Raw genomic sequence first — 18,199 nt, 5'->3', positions numbered from 1 at the left:
ATTTTGCGGTTTTTATAACATTCACAGAGTTGTACAACCATCAGCATAATCAATTTCAGAACAAAAAGGAATGCTGCACCCATTAGCAATCACTCCCCATTTTCCCTGAGCTCCTTCTTGCCCCATCAGCCCTAGGCAATCACAAATCTTTTTGCCTCTGTAGATTTTCTTCCTGAAATTTTCACATAAATGGAATCATGCAATTTGTGGTCTTTTGTCACTCGCTTCTTTCACTTAGCATAATGTTTTCAAAGTTCACTTATGTTGTAGCATATTATCAGTACAGTTGACTTTTGAACAACAGGGGTTTGAGTTGTGTGGATCCACTTATATGGGGACTTTTTTCAGTAGTAAACACTATAGTACGACACAGTCTGCATTTGGTTTAATCTGCAGATGTGGAACCGTGAATACAGAGGAACTGTGTACACAGAGAAATTATGTATGTGGAGGGCCAACTATAAGTTATACTCAGATTTTCAACTGTGTGGAGGGTTAGCAACCTTAATCCCTGTGTTGTTCAAGGGTCAACTGTACTTCATTTCTTTTTACTGCCAGATAACATGCTACTGTATGGATATACCATATTTAATTTATTCATTCATCAGTTGATGGATGTTTGAGTTGTTTTCAGTTTTTGGCTATTATGAGTAATGCTACCATGAACATTCATGTACAAGTTTTTGTGCAGACATATGTTTTTATTTCTCTCGGGCCTTTTTCATTCTTGATACTGGGTATATGTATCTTTTTTTCCTCCTTCTCTTTTTAAAAAGAATTTTACTAGAGGATTAGCACTTACAGTAATTCTTCCAAAAGAACCAGCTGTGTTGGTGTTTCTTTATTTTGTTAATATCTGCTTTTATATTTATTATTTTTTTAGGATTCCTTTTGCTTTTATTTTTCTAACTTGTTAACAAGGGTGGTTAGGTATTAATTTGCACCGTTACTTCCTTCCTAACATATGCAGTTAAAACTACACATTTCAAGTATGTCTTTACTTGCATCCCATTATTTTTGATATGTAGTATTTCCATTATAGTTTCACAACATATTTTAATTTCCATTGTAATTTCTTCTTTGATCAATGGGTTATTTTAAAGTGTATTTTTTAATTTCCACTAATATAAGAATTCTCTAACTGCATATTTTATAATTGTTTTCTGGTTTAGAGTACTTTCTCTGAGTGATTTCAGTCTTTTTAAATTTCTCGAGATTTACTTTATGGCTCAACATGTGATCAGTTTTTGTAAATATGTAAGACCTTGAAAAGAATATATTCTGCAGCTGTTGTATGCAGAGTTCTATATATGCCCATCGATCAGATTTGTTAATTGTGTTGTGTTATCCTTACTGATTTGTTTTTGTTTTTGTTTTTTTGGTGGTACGTGGGCCTCTCACTGTTGTGGCCTCTCCCATTGCGGAGCACAGGCTCCGGACGCACAGGCTCATCGGCCATGGCTCACGGGCCCAGCCGCTCCACGGCATGTGGGATCTTCCCAGACCAGGGCACGAACCCGTGTCCCCTGCATCGGCAGGTGGACTCTCAACCACTGCGCCACCAGGGAAGCCCTTTACTGATTTTTTTTTGTCTGCTCATTTCAACTACTGAGAGATACCTTAAAATCCACCACTATGATACTTATGTATGTGTATTTCTCCTATTAGTTCTGTGAGCTTTTCCTGTATATATAATTTGAGGTCATTATATCAAGTGCATGTAAATTTTTAGAAACTATTTATTTATTTGGCTGTGTTGGTTCTTAGTTGGGGTACGTGGGATCTTTCGTTGTGGCATGCAGGCTCTTCTTTGCGGCACATGGGCTTCTATCTAGTTGTGGTGCGTGGACTCTCTAGTTCTGGCGTGTGGGCTCCAGAGCGCACAGGCTCAGTAGTTACAGTGCGTGGGCTTAGTTGCCCCGTGGCATGTGGGATCTTCGTTCCCTGACCAGGGATGGAACCCACGTCCCCTGCATTGGAAGGCAGATTCTTAACCACTGGTCCACCAGGGAAGTCCCAAGTGCATATAAATTTAGTTAATTATGTTCTGGTGAGTTAAACATTTTATCATCGTTGAAGTGACTCTTTTAACTGTAGTGATACTTTTTCTTTGATGTCTGTTTTTTCTGAAACTAATTTAGCTATACCATCTTTATTTTGGCTAGTGTTTGCATGATATATTTTTTTTTCTTTCAGCCTTTCTGTATTCTTATGTTTAAATGTGTCTCTTGAAAGAGACCATATGTTTGTAGATTGTTTTTTTAAGTCTGATAATCTTTCTCTTTTTTCGGAACATTCAGTCCATTTGTATTTATGTAAGTACTGACATTTTGAGATTAAATACAGCAGCACATTTTTGTCCCACCTGTTCTTTATTTTTCTCTTCCTTTTATTTGATTGTTTTTATATCAATTTTCCTTTATTGGTTCAGATATCACATGTTCATTTTAATTATTTTCATGGTTGCACTCGCACTTCCAGCATGCATAGGTCACTTATCAAAGTCTAGTGTTAACTGATACTTTTATCTTCCTCCTGGTTGAAGCAAGAACGTTAAAATACCTCTGTTCCGCTTACTGATCTCCTGACATACATGCTCTTGTCCTGTAACTTAACATTCTGTATGTATATTTTTCTACAAAAAGCTGTACATATTCCATGTATATAATTTAGTGGGTTGGAAGATAAGTTGCTGTACGTATTTTAACCCCCACAGGACATTATTATTTTATACAATCAATGCCCCATTAGATTTTTCACATTCTTACTTAAACTTTCATGGTTCTTCATTCATTTCTGCATCTGTGACCTTCCATTTTGGGTCAGTTTTTTTGCTTTATGACTTTTTAGTGAATTGTGAATTCTGTTTTTATTTGTCAGAAAATATATTTCATTTTCACTCTTTTTTAAAAAATGTATGTATTGTTTTTCAAGTTCTTTTCCCATTTAGGTTATTACAGAATATTGAGCAGAGTTCCGTGTGCTATACAATGTGTCCTTGTTGGTTATCTATTTTAAATACAGTAGTGTGTATATATCAGTCTCAAACTCTGAATTTTTTTTAACTTTTTATTTTATATTGGAGTACAGTTGACTAACTGTGTTGTGATAGTTTCACTTGTACAGCACAGTGGTTCAGTTATACATATACACATGTCTATTCTTTTTCAAGTTCTTTTCCCATTTGGGTTGTTACATAATATTGAGCAGAGTTTGCTGTGCTATATGGTAGGTCCTTTTTGGTTACCCTTTTTTTTGGCTGCACTGGGCGGCATGTGGGATCTTAGTTCCCTGACCAGGGATTGAACCTTCACCCCTTGCAGTGGAAGCACGGAGTCGTAACCACTGGACCACCAGGGAAGTACTGTTTATCCATTTTAAATATAGCAGTGTGTACATGTCAATCCCAAACTCTCTAACTATTCCTTCCCCTCACCCTTACCCTTACCCTTACCCTCCTGGTAACTGTAAGTTTGTTCTCTAAGTCTGTGAGTCTGTTTGTTTTGTAAATAATTTCATTTGTATCATTTGTTTTAGAGTCTGCATGTAAACAATATCATATGATATTTGTCTTTCTCTGTCTTACTTCACTCAGTATCATAATCTCCAGGTCCATCCGTTTTGCTGCAAATGGTATTATTTCATTTTTTTTAATAGCTGATTAATATTCCATTGTATATATGTACCACATCTTCTTTATCCATTCATATGTCGATGGACATTTAGGTTGCTTCCATGACTTGGCTGTTGTAAACAGCACTGCAGTGAGCATTGGGGTGCCTGTATCCTTTCAAACCATAATTTTCTCCGGATGTATGTCTAGGAGTGGGAATGCTGGATCATATGGTAGCTCTGTTTTTAGTTTTTTAGGGAACCTCCATACTGTTCTCCATAGTGGCTGTACCAATTGACATTCCCACCAATAGTGTAGAAGAGCTCCCTTTTCTCCACACCCTTTCCACCATTTATTGTTTGTAGACTTTTTGATGATGGCCGTTCTGAATGGTATGAGGTGATATATCATTGTAGTTTTGATTCGCATTCTTCTAATAATTAGCAGTGTTGAGCATCTTTTCATGTGTCTCTGGGCTGTATGTATGTCTTCTTTGGAGAAATGTCTATTTAGATCTTCTGCCCATTTTTTGATTGGGTTGTTTGGGTTTGTTTTGATATTGAGCTGCATGAGCTGTTTGTAGATTTTGGAGATCAATCCCTTGTTGGTTGCATCGTTTGCAAATATTGTCTGCCATTCTGTTCGTTGCCTTTATGTTTTGTTTATGGTTTCCTTTGCTTTGCCAAAGCTTTTGAGTTTCATTAGGTCCCATTTGTATATTTTTGTTTTTATTTCCATTACTCTAGTAGGTGGATCGAAGAAGATATTGCTGCGATTTATATCAAAGAGTGTTCTTCCTATGTTTTCCTCTAAGAGTTTTATAGTATCAGGTCTTAACATTTAGGTCTTTAATTCATTTTGAGTTTATTTTTGTGTATGGTATCAAAGAATATTCTAATTTCATTCTTTTACATGTAGCTGTCCAGTTTTCCCAGCACCACTTATTGAAGAGACTGTCTTTTCTCCATTGTATAGTCTTGCCTCCTTTGTTTTAGGTTAATTGACCATAGGTGCTTGGGTTTATTTCTGGGTTTTCTACCTTGTTCCATTGATCTATATCTCTGTTTTTGTGCTAGTACCATACTGTCTTGATTACTGTAGCTTTGTAGTATAGTCTGAAGCTGGGGAGCCTGATTCCTCCAGCTCCATTTTTCTTTCTCAAGATTGCTTTGGCTATTCGGAGTCTTTTGTGTTTCCATACAAATTGTGAAATTTTTTGTTCTAGTTCTGTGAAAAATGCTATTGGTAGTTTGATAAGGATTGCATTGAATCTGTAGATTGCTTTGGGTAGTATAGTCATTTTCACAATATTGATTCTTCCAATCCAAGGACATGGTATATCTCTCTGTATCATCTTTAATTTCTTTCATCAGTGTCTTACAGTTTTCTGCATACAGGTCTTTTGTCTCCTTAGGTAGGTTTATTCCTAGGTATTTTCTTTTTTTTGTTGTACTCGTAAATGGGAGTGTTTCCTTAATTTCTTTTTCAGATTTTTCATCATTAGTGTATAGGAATGCAAGAGATTTCTGTGTGTTAATTTTGTATCCTGCTACTTTACCGAATTCACTGGTGAGCTCTACTAGTTTTCTGGTAGCATCTTTAGGATTTCTATGTATAGTGTCATGTCATCTGCAAACAGTGACAGTTTTACTTCTTTTCCGATTTGTATTCTTTTTATTTTTTCTCTTCTCTGATTGACGTGGCTAGGACTTCCAAAACTACGTTGAATAAAAGTGGTGAGAGTGGACATCTTTGTCTTGTTCATGATCTTGGAGGAAATGCTTTCAGCTTTTCACTGTTGAGTATGTTGTTAGCTGTATATATGTTTGTTGTATATGGTCTCTATTAGGTTGATGTAAGTTCCCTCTGTGCCCACTTTCTGGAGAGTTTTTATCATAAATGAGTGTTGAATTGTTTCAAAAGCTTTTCCAGCATCTATTGAGATGATCATGTGATTTTTGTTCTTCAGTTTGTTGATGTGGTGTATCACACTGATTGACTTACGGATATTTAAAAATCATTGCATCCCTGTGATAAATCCCACTTGATTGCGGTGTAGGATCCTTTAATTGTGTTGTTGTATTCGCCTTGCTAGTAATTTGTTAAGGTTTTTTTTTTTTTTTTTTTTTTTGCGGTACGCAGGCATCTCCCATTGCAGAGCACAGGCTCCTGACATGCAGGCTCAGCGGCCATGGCTCACGGGCCCAGCTGCTCCGCGGCATGTGGGATCTTCTCGCACCGGGGCACGAACCCGTGTCCTCTGCATTGGCAGGTGAACTCTGAACCACTGCACCACCAGGGAAGCCCTGTTAAGGATTTTTATGTCTGTGTTCGTTAGAGATATTGGCCTGTAATTTTCTTTTTTTGTATTATTTATGTCTAGTTTTGGTATCAGGGTGATGATGGCCTCATAGAATGAGTTTGGGAGTGTTCTTCCCTCTGCAATTTTTGTAGAAGTTTCAGAAGGATAGGCGTTAACTCTTCTCTAAATGTTTGATAGATTTTGCCTGTGAAGCCATGTGGTCCTGGGCTTTTGTTTGTTGGGAGTTTTTAAATCACAGTTTCCATTTCAGTACTTGTGATTGGACTGTCCATATTTACTGTTTCTTTCTGGTTCAGTCTTGGGTGATTGTACTTTTCTAAAAATTTGTCTATTTCTTCTAGGTTGTCTATTTTATTAGCATATAGTTGTTTGTAGTAGTCTCTTATGATCCTTTGTATTTCTGTGGTGTCTGTTGTACCTTCTCCTTTTTCATTTCTAATTTTATTGATTTGAGCCCTTTCCCTGTTTTTCTTGATGAGTCTGGCTAAAGGTCTATCAATTTTGTTTATCTTTTCCAAGAACCAACTTTTAGTTTCATTGATCTTTTCTGTTTTTTTCTTCATCTCTGTTTAATTTATTTCTGCTCTGATCGTTGTTTAGTGTTGTGTTTGGATAGCTTTCTGTCTCTGTCTCCTTTTTTTTGGTCACGCCACACGGTATGTGGGATTGAACCTGTGCTCCCTGCAGTGGGAATACAGAACCTTAACCACTGGACCGCCAGGGAATTCCTTGCTTTTTCTCTTTTGTGTGTATATTTCTTATAGATTTTTGGTTTGCGGTTCCCATGAAGTTTTGCTATAGCAGTCTGTATATATAAACAAGATTGTTTTAAGCTGCTGGTCTCTTAATTTGAAACGTTATTTCCCGTTTCCTGCATTTGTGCTCTCCTCACCATTGCCGGTTTTGATAACATATTTGTGTGTAGATGCTTTCCTACCTTTACTGTATGTTTGCCTTTACCAGTGAGCTTTCTCATTTGTATATACTTGTTTGTAGTTGTGGCCTTTTCTTTTCTGCCTAGAGAAGTTACTTTAGTATTTGTTGCAAAGTTGGTCTGGTGGTGTTGAATTCTTTTAGCTTTTCCTTGTCTGTAAAGCTTTTGATTTTTTTGTTGAATCTCAATGAGAGCATTGTTGGGTATTCTTGGTTGTAGGTTTTTCCTTTTCATCACTTTAAATATACTGTGTCACTCCCTTCTGGCCTGCAGAGTTTCTGCTGAGAAATCAGCTGAATATCTTACGGGAGTTCCCTTGTATATTATTTGTTGCTTTTCCCTTTTGCTTTTAATATTTTTTCTTTGTTTTTAATTTTTCTCAATTTGATTATTATGTGTCTCTGCATGTTCCTCCTTGGGTTTATCCTGCCTGGGACTTTCTGTGCTTCCTGGACTTGGGTGACTGTTTCCTTTCCCAAGATAGGGAAGTTTTCAGCTATCATCTCTTCAGATATTTTCTCAGGTCCTTTATCTCTTTTTTCTCCTTCTGGGACTCCTCTAATGTGATTGTTGTTGCATTTAATGTTTCCACAGAGGTCTCTTAGACTGTCTTCATTTCTTTTCATTCTTTTTTCTTTATCGTATTCTGTAGTAGTGATTTCCACCATTCTGTCTTCCAGCTCACTTATCCTTTTTTCTGCCTAACTTATTGTGATATTGGATTCCTCTAGTGTATTTTTTATTTCAGTTGTTGTATTATTAATCTGTTTGTTTGTTCTTTAGTTCTTCTAGGTCTTTGTCAAACATTTCTTGTATCTTCTCGGTCTGTTCCTCCATTCTTTTCCTGAGATCTTGGATCATCTTTACTATCATTACTCTGAATTCTTTTTTGGGTCGATTGCCTGTCTCCACTTCACTTAGTTGTTCTTCTGGAGTTTTATCTTGTTCTAACACCTGGGACAGATTCATCTACTGTCTCATTTTGTCGTACTTTCTGTGATTACCGTTTGCATTCCGCAGGCTGCAGAGTTGTAGTTCTTGCTTCTGCTGTTTGCCCCCTGGTGGATGAGCCTGTCTCAGAGGCTTGTGCAGGCTTCCTGGTGGGAGCAACTGGTTCCTGCCCATTGGTGGGTGCAGCCGGGTCTTGTCCGTCTAGTGGGCAGGGCCATGTCAGGGGTTCTGCTTATGGGGCAGCTGTGGGCTCAGGAAGACTTGAAGCAGCCTGTCTGCTGATGGGTGGGACTGTGTTCCTGCCCTCTTGGTTGCTTGGTCTGAGGCATCCAAGCACTGGAGCCTATAGGCTGTTGCGTGGGGCCAGGTCTTGGTGAGAAGATGGCAGCCTCCAGGAGGGCACATGCCAATGAGTACTCCCCAGAACTACTGCCGCCAGTGTCTTTGTCCCTGCATTGAGCCACAGCAGCCCCACACCTCTGCAGGAGGCCCTGTAATACCAGCAGGAAGGTCTGGCCCAGGCTCTTATGAGGTCACTGTTTTTTTCCCCTGGTTCCTTGTGCACACGAGACCTTGTGTTCCCCCTCTGAGAGTGCAGTTTCTGTTTCCCCCAGTCCTGTGGAATTCCTGCAATCAAACCCCATTGGCCTTCACTGCTAGATTCTCTCGGGCCTCCTCCTCCTGTTGCCAGACTCTCAGCCTGGGGAGCCTGACGTGGGGCTCAAAACTTTCACTCCTGCAGGAGAGGTTCTGTGGTATAATTATTCTCCAATTTGTGGGTCACCCACCCAGCGGGTATGGGATTTGATTTTATTGTGATTGTGCCCCTCCTACCATCTCACTGTGACTTCTTCTTTGTCTTTGGATGTAGTATATCTTTTTTTGGGAGGTTCCAGCATTTTTTTGTCAATGGTCATTCAGCAGTTAATTGTGATTTTGGTGTTTTCGTAAGAAAAGGTCAGCTCACTTTCTTCTACTGCACCATTGTGTCTCCGCCTTCTTAATTTTCATTCTTGATGGGTGTTTTCTCTGTAGTGGAATACTTGGTTGGCAGTTGTTTTTCTTTCTGCTACTTAGGGATTCCATTACATATGTCTTTTAGCTTCCATTTTTGTTGTTGAGAATTAAGCTATCCATGTAACTGTTGCTTCTTTGAAAGTAATCTTTTTCCCCCCTCGGGATGCTTTTAACTTTTTCTTTGTCTGCTGATTTTCAGCTAGGAATTCATTGACATCCTTAAATTTGTGGTTTGACATTTTAAAATCATTTTTGGAAATTTTCAGCCATTCAAGTTTTGCTTCTACTCTATACTGTCTTTCCTTTCCTTCTGGAATTCCAATTAACTGTGTCGGATGTTATACCTTCACACCATATCCCCATATTGCTTATCATGTATTCTGAGCTTTTTTTCCACTGACTTGTCTCTGATTCAGTGTCTCAACTGTGTCCATTGGCTGTTAAACCTGTTCATTGGATGATTAACTTCAGTTTTTGTATTTTTCAGTAACAAAATTTGTTTGCTTCTTATAAAAATCTGGTATATCACTTTTTATAGTTTCTAGTTCATTGCTGAGACTTTTCAGTTTGGCTTCCATTTCCTTGAACCAAAGTGTGTGTTTCGTAACTCCAATATTTGGAGTCTCTGTGAGTGTTTATTGTTTTATATTTCTGTGGCTTTTGATCTTATGTCTGTTGTTTTCCCATGTGCCCAGTTGTCTTTAATTGTTTGCTGGGCATTGGATTTGAAAAATTACTTGAGAAATCATTTGAGACCAGGATGGTATCTTACAGGAAGGATTTTTTGGGGAGGCGGGGGGTGGCATCTGCTGAGGGAATCTAGGATTACTTAGTCAAATCTCAGCTTTTGAGATTTCTCTGGGCCAACTGGATGACTCAAGGCTAAATTGCTTTCAATTTATGGACTGTTCAATTTCCGGTTCACCCATATTTCTAAGGTGCAGCCCTTTAGGTTCCTAACATGAGGGTAGCGAAGAGGATTTTCCTTTTGTCTCTGTGGGCCTACCCATCTGTCAGATACAGTTTAACTTCTGGTTTCTTCTGGATTGTTGTGCTCACCTCTCTGAATTTCAGTCCTTTAATGTATCTGAAAGCACTATCCTGTTGGCTCTTTGATCCTTTAAGAAAGTCATTTCTTACATTTTGTCCAACTTTATTATTTGTCTTCAGTGGAAAGATTGGTTTGGGCTTCCCTGGTGGCGCAGTGGTTGAGAGTCCGCCTGCCGATGCAGGGGACACTGGTTTGTGCCCTGGTCCGGGAAGATCCCACATGCCGTGGAGCAGCTGGGCCCGCGAGCTATGGCCACTGGGCCTGCACGCCTGGAGCCTGTGCTCCGCAACGGGAGAGGCCACAACAGTGAGAGGCTCACGTACTGCAAAAAAAAAAAAAGGAAAGATTGGTTCAAATTACCTAATATGCCATAACCAAGAGAAGGAGTCTTCCCATTAGCTCTTTATGGCAGAACATGATTTTGTCTTGTTTTTTAGGTCAGACTCAGCCCCTAGTTCGCTTTAAATTTTGTTTGATGTAGCTGTACTCACTTGGATAACTTTGCACATTTTCATTAAAAGGTTACATTGTGTGTGTGTGTGAAAGTATAAATAAGTTGTTACCTGATTATTCAGGATTCAGGATTTTAGTCTCTTCCACCTAGGGCAGTTTCTAGTCCTTGACAGTGGACAGGTTTATTGTATTTAAGTTTCAGTTAAAAATAAGTCTCTGGAATGACTTTAAGAACATGAAATCCCTCTTAATTACTATTGAAATTGGGATGTACAATATCAACTAAGTTTTTTTCCTTTCATAGAAAAGAATGTTTTCCTAGTTATACTATAAGTGTCATGACTTCTGTTTTAGTGTACATATTTGTAGACATAATATATGTCTTTGTGAAATAGAAAAAAAGGAGGCAGTTCTGCTGAGATTCTTGTTTGCTGTATTATGAAAGCTCTCGAGCATCCTCTTGAATGAATATGGTGCTTTACAAGTTACAAACATTTTCCTTCTGCATAAATTAATTCCTACATCTTGTGAGGTGTGGTATTAAGCAAAGGATTTGGAAACAGGGCCTAAGAGAGGTTAAGTAACTTGTCTGTGGCTCCACATCTGGTGAGTGGCTTATGTCGTCTATGATTATTATAGTGTTTTATTTCAGCTGTTGTGGCCTGTTAATGCTTGCCTGTAGATGCTCACTGACTTCCCAGTTTTGTTATGTTATGCTTTCTTCTTTCTGTACACCATGTAATATAATGACCTCATGACTCATGTCCTGAAGATTGAGACAATTGGGATATTACTCCTTCATATCCCATCCTCACTGCCTCTCAGCCCACCCCATTTCTTGAATATGGTCACACCAGCCCTGGAATTTGCCAACTCCTCTGCCCTGTTGGAAAGCTTGCTTTGTCACTAGTCTTTTCTCACCCCACATGTATAGTCAGTCCCTTTCCTTCTCTTTACACATGCCTCAATTTTTCTGATTCTAAGAAAGATGCCTCTTTTTTTTCCAGTGCACTTGCCATCTTTCTTGTCACTCTTATGGTTAGACTCAAACTGTCTAACTTCCTTACTGGGTATCTTCTGTAAGCCTTCCTTTCTTTCCTAATCGCTCTTTATAAGATCCTAGCCAAAATCTCGTTTGCTCTGATCCTTTGAATCTTAAGGAGAGCAAAAAGCTTTTCTGCCTCAGACCCTTTTCCTAGCAGTAGAGTCAGTGCTTCTATATGTCTGGTGGTGCTTCTGCTTCTGAATGGTACTCACATCTCATTTTCAAAATCCTTGTAATGAAAACATTGAACAGTTTTCTTACGTTAGGAATGTGGATGTCAAATGCCCTTGTTTGCTTGGAGCATGTTCAATTACATAGTGTTCAGTTACTACTTATTTAAGGGTATGAGGATGCCACCTCCTCAAATTTAGTAATATTCCATTTTCTCTTGAGAACTATTGTGTCTGTGGTGGTTTTTTTTTTTATTTTGTCCCTGTCCAAGGATTCTTTTCTTGGAAGTTGATTCATCAGTTTTCTCTCAATCTCACTCACAAAACTGTCATGCTTTAAAATGTTGGTAGAAGGGCTTCCCTGGTGGCGCAGTGGTTGAGAGTCCACCTGCCGATGCAGGGGACACGGGTTCGTGCCCCGGTCTGGGAGGATCCCACATGCCGCGGAGCGGCTGGCCCCGCGAGTCATGGCTGCTGAGCATACACATCCGGAGCCTGTGCTCCGCAATGGGAGAGGCCACAGTAGTGAGAGGCCCGGGTACCGCAAAAATAAATAAATAATAATGTTGGTAGAATTGTGAGTGGTACCAGTACCTTTTGAATGTCCTGTTTCAAACCTTTGCACTTTTCCCTTTTCCTTCTCTTTTAATCCTGCATCATTTCTGTTGTCCACTTCGATTATTTTTCTTCAGTAAACTTGATTTACATGAACTCATCTTTCCCTTCTCTGAACTCTTTTTGTTATCAGGGTACAGAGTACATATGTTCTTTTTCACCAGCTCAAGAGTAAGCTTTAAGACAGGGCATGGGCAATTAAAAAAAAAAAAAAGACAGGGCATGGGCTTCACCCTTTTGCTTTATCACTTATTTTTTAAAATAAATTTTTAAATTATTATTTATTTTTGGCTGAGTTGGGTCTTTGTTGCTGTGTGCGGGCTTTCTCTAGTTGTGGCGAGCAGGGGCTACTCTTCATTGCAGTGTGCGGGCTTCTCATTGCAGTGGCTTCTCGTTGCAGAGCACGGCCTCTAGGTGTGTGGGCCTCAGTAGTTGAAGCTCATGGGCTCTAGAGCACAGGCTCAGTAGTTGTGGCGCACGGACTTAGTTGCTCTGTAGCATGTGGGATCTTCCCTGACCTGGGTTCGAACCCATATCCCCTCCATTGGCAGGTGGATTCTTAACCGCTGCACCACCAGGGAATCCCTGCTTTATCACTTATTGCAGGGCCTTGCATATAATAAGATTCAGTAAATATTTAAGTTTATATTTAATATTATAGTTAATTATAAGTTATGCTGATAATTATAATTACTAATTAATATTATTAATCATAATATTAGTTAATGTTAATTGACGTTTAAATATAATGGTTTTGGCTCTTTAAGGATTTTACCTCTGGACTGCCTTAAGAACCTTCTCAGTAGTTTTATATCTTTAGCTTCTTTCTCTGTGATCTCTGTACAAAAGAATGAAAATCATCAGCTTTTAAGTATTATTTTGAATACATTGGGTTTTTTCTCCTTAAAGGACTCTGTCGTGACTCCTCGTTGATTGTTTTTATTTTTAAATTTTTATTTGTGAACATTTCCAAATGTACAAAAATAAAAAGTTCAGTGATCCTCTATGCTGCAGACATCAACATTTCTCCATACTTCTTTCATCTTCCCCCTATAGCTTTTTTTTTTGCTGAGAATTTATGGCATATCCAAGACATTATTTCATCCCTAAATAACATGTATCTAAAACAACACATTTTCTTATATAACCACAATGCATTGTCATGTACAGCACACCTGGTAATGATTCCTTAATTGTGTATACAATACTTACTAGTCCATGGTCAAGTTCTCCCAGTTGTCTAAAAAAATTTCTTTTGTAGTTGGTTTGTTTGATTTGTGCGAGAGATCAGGTGTTGACAGCCTGATCCCTTCATAAAGCCCCACTTTTCACCCTAATGCTTTTATTATTCATTGATTACAATTGCATGGATTAGTTATTAAATTAAAAATTGCCAATTAGCTGAAACTTTTCTCTCTGGAAGAACTTTTTCCTCATTCACTAAGGCTAGTTGGTTAACCTAAAATATCTAGTTAGTTCTTGAGTAGTTAATACCCTCTACTGGGGAAAGAAGACTCTGCTTTCTTTTTTAGCTAGTAAGACTCTTTAGATTATTTCACTAAGGCCTATAGTAAAGTATTTTTTTTTCCTTCTTGAGGAAGTTAAAGTTATTCTTGAGTGGTAGATTAGTGATTTTGTGGATTGGGTTATGGGGAGGGCCTCCCAGTCCTAAGTGAGCAGTTCAAGTTCTCCTGAGAAGGTACAGCGGTGGGGGGCGAGGGGGCGGTGGATGGTGGGGAAAGGAAAGGAATACAAAGGAAAAAAATATACCCCCTTCACTGTTGGGATTTGTACTGAAGGTGTGGTGCTCACTTGGGGTGTGGAAATTTCAAACATTCTTTTACTTTCCCAGAGAATAAATTAGACTCAATAAAGATTCTGTATAGACGCAGTATAGAGTCATTTAAATTTAAGGACGTATGGCCCTTAAAGGGTCTTAGCACAGTTTTGTAATCAAAACCATTCGATTTTTTTTTACATCTTTATTGGAGTATAATTCCTTTACAATGGTGTGTTAGTTTCTGCTTTATAACAAAGTGAATCAGTTATACATGTACATATGTTCCCATATCTCTTCCCTCTTGCGTCTCCCTCCCTCCCACCCTCCCTATCCCACCCCTCTAGGTGGTCACAAAGCACCGAGCTGATCTCCCTGTGCTATGCGGCTGCTTCCCACTAGCTAGCTATTTTACGTTTGGTAGTGTATATATATCCATGCCACTCTCACTTTGTCACACCTTACCCTTCCCCCTCCCCATAACCTCAAGTCCATTCTCTAGTAGGTCTGTGTCTATTCCCATCCTACCCCTAGGTTCTACATGACATTTTTTTTCTAAAATTCCATATATATGTGTTAGCATATGGTATTTGTCTTTCTCTTTCTGACTTACTTCACTCTGTATGACAGACTCTAGGTCCATCCACTTCATTACAAATAGCTCAATTTCGTTTCTTTTTATGGCTGAGTAATATTCCATTGTATATATGTGCCACATCTTCTTTATCCATTCATCCGATGATGGAAACTTAGGTTGTTTCCACCTCCTGGCTATTGTAAATAGAGCTGCAATGAACATTTTGGTACATGACTCTTTTTGAATTATGGTTTTCTCAGGGTATATGCCCAGTAGTGGGATTGCTGGGTCGTATGGTAGTTCTGTTTGCAGTTTTTTAAGGAACCTCCATACTGTTCTCCATAGTGGCTGTACCAATTCACATTCCCACCAGCAGTGCAAGAGTGTTCCCTTTTCTCCACACCCTCTCCAGCATTTATTGTTTGCAGATTTTTTTGATGATGGCCATTCTGACTGGTGTGAGATGATATCTCATTGTAGTTTTGATTTGCATTTCTCTAATGATTAATGATGTTGAGCATTCTTTCATGTGTTTGTTGGCAGTCTGTATATCTTCTTTGGAGAAATGTCTATTTAGGTCTTCTGCCCATTTTTGGATTGGGTTCTTTGTTTTTTTGTTATTGAGCTTCATGAGCTGCTTGTAAATTTTAGAGATTAATCCTTTGTCAGTTGCTTCATTTGCAAATATTTTCTCCCATTCTGAGGGTTGTCTTTTGGTCTTGTTTATGGTTTCCTTTGCTGTGCAAAAGCTTTGAAGTTTCATTAGGTCCCATTTGTTTATTTTTGTTTTTATTTCCATTTCTCTAGGAGGTGGGTCAAAAAGGATATTGCTGTGATGTATGTCATAGAGTGTTCTGCCTATGTTTTCCTCTAAGAGTTTGATAGTTTCTGTCCTTACATTTAGGTCTTATGAGGTGTCACCTCACACTAGTCAAAATGGCCATCATCAAAAAATCTACAAACAGTAAATGCTGGAGAGGGTGTGGAGAAAAGGGAACACTCTTGCACTGCTGGTGGGAATGTGAATTGGTACAGCCACTATGGAGAACAGTTTGGAGGTTCCTTAAAAAACTACAAATAGAACTACCATATGACCCAGCAATCCCACTACTGGGCATATACCCTGAGAAAACCATAATTCAAAAAGAGTCATGTACCAAAATGTTCATTGCAGCTCCACTTACAATAGCCCGGAGATGGAAACAACCTAAGTTTCCATCATCGGATGAATGGATAAAGAAGATGTGGCACATATATACAATGGAATATTACTCAGCCATAAAAAGAAACGAAATTGAGCTATTTGTAATGAAGTGGATGGACCTAGAGTCTGTCATACAGAGTGAAGTAAGTCAGAAAGAGACAGACAAATACCGTATGCTAACACATATATATGGAATTTAAGAAAAAAAATGTCATGAAGAACCTAGGGGTAAGACAGGAATAAAGACACAGACCTACTTGAGAATGGACTTGAGGATATGGGAAGGGGGAAGGGTAAGCTGTGACAAAGCGAGAGAGTGGCATGGACATATATACACTACCAAATGTAAAATAGCTAGCTAGTGGGAAGCAGCCGCATAGCACAGGGAGATCAGCTCTGTGCTTTGTGACCGCCTAGAGGGGTGGGATAGGGAGGGTGAGAGGGAGGGAGACGCAAGAGGGAAGAGATATGGGAACATATGTATATGTATAAATGATTCACTTTGTTGTAAAGCAGAAACTAACACACCATTGTACTCCAATATAGATGTTAAAAATAATAATAATAAATAAAAAAAGAACATGTTTGGTTTTCATTCTCAAGGTTTACAGTTATAAAACCTAGAGGAAAATAAAAAGTTGGTAAACATTATTTCAAGTGCTGGTGGTAATAAACAGACAATAACTTTTGTAGGCATTTAGGAAGGAGAGAAAACTGATTCAAGTTGATGGGGAGAAGGTTAACGTGAATGTGGGGTGGATTTTGCGTTGTCACATCAGAGATCAGAAAAGGCTGTTTCACGTGGTAGAAAACAGCCTTCGTATAGGTGCAAGTACTTCTTGCTCATACTTGAAGTTCATTTTTCAGGTACTGTTTAAGATAAAGTAACTAATAAGTTAAAAAGTAAGAAAAAGTATAGTAAAGTGCTAAAAAATACATTATAAACAGGCTATGTTATTTTAGCTCTACTGTGGTTATAAAATGAGGTTGAGTCAGTAGATTAATTAGAAACTTATATGCATCATGGCTCTGATACAAGCCAGTATTTGCCCTAAAATGATAAGGTTAACATTGAATTATTAGGTTTACCGAGGAACGAAGATAGTTTCTAAATGATGGAGAGAGAGAATACTCATCTGTCAAAATAAGCCAGTAAGGGCTTTTTTTTTTTTCTTAAAGTAGCAGTTTTTTAAAAGTTGTATACTATTTTGGCTATGCAATTGAAAATTTTGTAGATGCTTGATAGTTCTGGGCTTCATCCTTTCTTCTCTAGATAGAATGGGGGGCTCATGATGGTAAGTCACAGCCAGGTGTGCTACAAAAGCCTTAAGAAAACAGGCAGTGGACTATCTTTTTGTCTTTCTGAAGTGCTCTCAGAAAGACAAATGTAGAATTTAATTACTGTAGAAGATATTTGTGACCTAAAGGAAAAGAAGGTTCCGTTTGTGATGATACTTGGGAAGGAACTGCTTGCCCTAAAAGTGTGGCCTAGCATCCTGTCTGTTGTTACTTTAAGTCACCAGAAGTCTATGAGTTTTTGTCATTTTTCTGTATTGAGTTAAGAAGTTAATGAAAGGATAACTTAGCTCCTCATTTTGTCAGATTTCAAGTCTACTGAAAAGAAGGTGCTTTGAGAGCTGGAGATGTGAGTAAGAGTCCGGTGCCAGGGTAATTTTTTAATTTTTAAAAAAATAGACTTTATTTTTTTGGAACAGTTTTAATTTTTCAGAAAAATTGAGAAGATAATACAGACAGTTCCTTTATACCCTGCACCCAGTTTCCTTTATTATTAACAGCTTACATTAGCATGGTATATTTGTTACAACTAGCCAATATTAAAAGTGTTATTAACTAAAGTCTATACTTTATGCAGATTTCCTTAGTTTTTACCTAATGTATTTTTTCTCTTTCAGGATCCCACCAGGGCCCTGTATTACAGTTAATCGTCACGTCTCCTTAGGCTCCTCTTGACTGTGACAGTTTCTCAGACTTCCCTTGTTTTGATGACCTTGGCAGTTTTGAGGAGAATTTGATCAGGTATTTTGTAGAATGTCCCTCAATTGGATTTATCTGATGTTTTTCTCATGGTTAGACTGGGGTTATGGGTTTTTAGGAGGAAGACCACAGAGGTAAAGTGCCATTCTCATTCCATTATATCAAGGGTACAATGATTTCTCACTATTAATGTTGACTCTGGTCACCTGGCTGAAAATGTTTGTCAAGTTTCTCCACTGTGAAGTTACTTTTTTATTTTTTGTAAAAACTTTGTTCCATGCTGTGTTGTTTGGAAATAAGTCACTAAGTGTAGTCCACACTTAAGGAGTGGGAAGTTTTGCTCCATCTCCTTGAGGCTCTTCTACGTAAGTTCCTGGGAATTCTCCATGGGAGATTGTCTCTTCTCCCCCATTTATTTATTTATTTATTCAGTCATTTCTTTATGTCAGTATGGGCTTACAGATATTTGTTTTA

The 18,199-nt window shown here is 38.4% G+C and overlaps 1 protein-coding gene across 1 annotated transcript in view; it reads left to right on the top strand.

Moving 5' to 3' along the window:
• The first annotated feature begins 17,648 nt into the window (after positions 1 to 17,648).
• The window catches only part of TAB3 (TGF-beta activated kinase 1 (MAP3K7) binding protein 3), a 58,684-nt gene continuing 58,133 nt past the window's right edge, over positions 17,649 to 18,199 (top strand). The window contains exon 1 of the mRNA XM_082864703.1: positions 17,649 to 17,767. The gene's annotated coding sequence lies outside the window, so the exon portion shown is untranslated. The remainder of the gene's footprint in view (positions 17,768 to 18,199) is intronic.

This window comes from Leucopleurus acutus (assembly GCF_964270905.1).
Source record: "Leucopleurus acutus genome assembly, chromosome: X".
Classification (NCBI taxonomy): Eukaryota; Metazoa; Chordata; class Mammalia; order Artiodactyla; family Delphinidae; genus Leucopleurus; species Leucopleurus acutus.
The sequence above is the reverse complement of the archived record's forward strand: the minus strand, read 5'-3'. Positions and strand labels throughout refer to the sequence as shown.